General features: G+C 38.9%; 1 protein-coding gene across 2 annotated transcripts in view; it reads right to left on the bottom strand.

The window, feature by feature from the left end:
- Positions 1-2,808, bottom strand: part of LOC122072291 (transcription termination factor MTERF5, chloroplastic) — a 19,247-nt gene that overhangs the window by 2,884 nt on the left and 13,555 nt on the right. The gene's annotated exons all lie outside the window — the stretch shown is intronic.

Below are 2,808 nucleotides of genomic sequence, written 5' to 3'. Positions count from 1 at the left end.
CTCATATGTTAAATAAATATTAAAGGTTCATATTCATGCCAATGTAAGATATTCATCAACTAATTTCTACTCATCAATCATCAATCATCATAACATATTAACATATAATATAAATACAAATTTATGAAACAAAATTATAAATATAAAGAAAAGAAGACATAAAAAATACAAGTATTTATTATACTTACCTCTATGATGCCAAAATGAGTGCCTAAGCCCTAAGGTCATCCACTATATTTCTACTCATGTCAAAAAAGAATGAAGCTCACCGCTGCCAGAGCAAAATGTTTTGTTTGTTTTGATTATTTTTGGTGGAGAAAAGTTGATCCCATACATGTCAAGTGTTAACAAAACCATACACCTACCAATAAAAAATCTATATTTGGAATCTTTATCAAGTAATTTTAAAATGTGTTTAAAGGAAAAAAAAAAAAAAAAACCCATAAGGCGCCACTTCACATAAGGCGGAGTACTGCCTTACCATCTCTAAACCGCATCAACGCCACGGCACTGGTAAGGCGACGCCTTACCAGCGCCTTAAAAACTATGCCCTACATCAATAGCTTTTTTGATATCTGTACCTTATTAGTTCAAATCTGAAGAAGCATTGAATGTAAGATGTACGAAATTAATTCATAGACCTAAAATAAGGACTAGGGTCTCCTCTCACCAAAAAATGAACCTTTTGAGTTTTGACACCCTTTATTGTTCTTTTTTCCTCCCTGGTGGGGTTGGGCAGACAAAGGACTTGTGCTAGCGAACATGGTATTAGAGCAGGGAGGTCGAGTGTTTGACTCCTAGAAATACAAAAATCGGTAAGGGCCGACACTTCTTCTCCCTTGGTGCCTCATGAGCTCCACGTGCAAAGACCATGGGCTCTTGATCTGTATGTGCAGGGGAGTGTTAATATATACATTGACATTGCCCTTCCCTAATAGTTCGAGCTACTAGGTGAAACGGTAGCAAACATTCCTCATGCAGAAAAGAAAGAGTTAGCCGAAGACGAAAAGCTGCACTTGGACTTCTACAAACCTAGCTTTCAGTAAAGCACAAGAAAAATTAACACCCCCCCCCCACGCCGGCCACCCTTGAGATGGTAAATCTGGCCTCTTAACTGCAAGTATAGAACTCAACAGAGAGATCAGCTAGATGGACCCATAAACACAGCGGTATAACAAAGAAAAACTCCTAAGTTTTTGAAATTGACAAGAGAGTGATCCGCTAGAGTGATCTGTTGAAATTCAAACTCCCAATCTAATCAGGCTCTAATTTTCATAGTACAATCTGATAAGTAAAAACCCAGCAACTACTCCTATTAACTCTAGGAATTATACTTAGCCACTAGTTTTCTAACTAACTTAATTACCTAATAAAGTAAACTTTGTACTCCTCGCTCCCACCCATTATAGAGGTCTATTACAATAAGAACCATGGGACCAAAGGCCCAATTTATATATAACCTAACCCAAAGCTTATTTCCATTAAAATAAGTCAACTTCGGTGATTTCTTGCCTGTCAAAAGTAAATTCAATCCACCATTTCTACCACCATAGATAATCAGGCCTAACCAGCAGGACAAGGGATCATTAGCTTGTCATCCCCTGTCTTGGTAACACCATTAAGCTCAAGTAAGATGTGTCGCCCAAACAAAATGCAGGTCCATCGGGTATTGGAATAACTTCCAAGACCAACTACGAGCAATGATCCAGGTGATATAATGTCTTCGCGGCGAAGGAGACTCAATTAGAGCCGATTCAAGGCTTTCATATCTGATCCAAGGTCACCCTCATCTGATTCAGGATTTAACATTGACCCAGCCATTGTGATTATATGGGCTTTCTATGTGAAAAGTTCTTCACCACACACCATTATGATTACTTTAAGTGGAGGTCATCCCATCCGACAGGATTGTTAGATCCTTAGCACCCACATTGGACATCTAATCAGATGATTTCCTATATTAACTAATTCCAGTGCAGACAAGTCAGAATAAAAGGATCGCAAGGTCATCAATACCTAACAAGACAAAAACCTTTATAGCATGTAAATTTTTGTAGGCTAAAGTTGTGATCACATATCAGTCATATGAGGGCCAATGTTACGATCCCACATCAGTCATATGGTGGCTGATCTCACATTGGTTCCATAAGGGCCTTGATAGGTGTTGATAAAGCCTTGAACTTCATCATCTTATGAGCCAGTTTTTAGGGGCAAGTTCTCTTAAGGTTCGTATCTGTAGTATCAGAGCAGTTGATCCTTGGTCCCTACCCTTGCACCACGGAAAGACAAACCTAGTGCTAGAATGGAGCCAATAGGAAAGGGCTACCTGCTGTCAAGTAGAGACCCTAAGATAGAGTAGAGTGGCCTAGAAAGGGCTACTTGGTCTGGAGTGAGATGCCAAGGATGTCAGTTCAGAAATGTGGCTGTTGTTACGATCCCATATTCCCATATCAGTTGAATGGGGGCTGATCTCACAAAGGTTTTGTAAGGGACTTAATGGAGGTTGATACGGCCTTGGGCTCCCTTACCTTATGAGCCGGCTTTTAGGGATAAGTTCTCCAAAGGTTTGTATCGGCCAGCGAGATCCCCTTTTTTTTTTCCGGCTCTTTTATACCCTATTTTTTTATACAAACAAATAACTCGTCATACTCCCATCTCTCATGCTCAACTTAACAACAAATAACTCCCACTACATGGGATCCATTAAATGAAATTTGTCTTGCGACCCAACCTAAATTTATAAGGTTGAAAAAAAATTTTTGAGAATTCATGATTATAAAATCGAAGTAATGATTTTATAACTTAAAA

The sequence above is a fragment of the Macadamia integrifolia genome, chromosome 2 (assembly GCF_013358625.1).
Source record: "Macadamia integrifolia cultivar HAES 741 chromosome 2, SCU_Mint_v3, whole genome shotgun sequence".
Classification (NCBI taxonomy): domain Eukaryota; kingdom Viridiplantae; phylum Streptophyta; class Magnoliopsida; order Proteales; family Proteaceae; genus Macadamia; species Macadamia integrifolia.
Note: the sequence above shows the minus strand (reverse complement) of the source record. Positions and strands in the feature narration are given on the sequence as shown.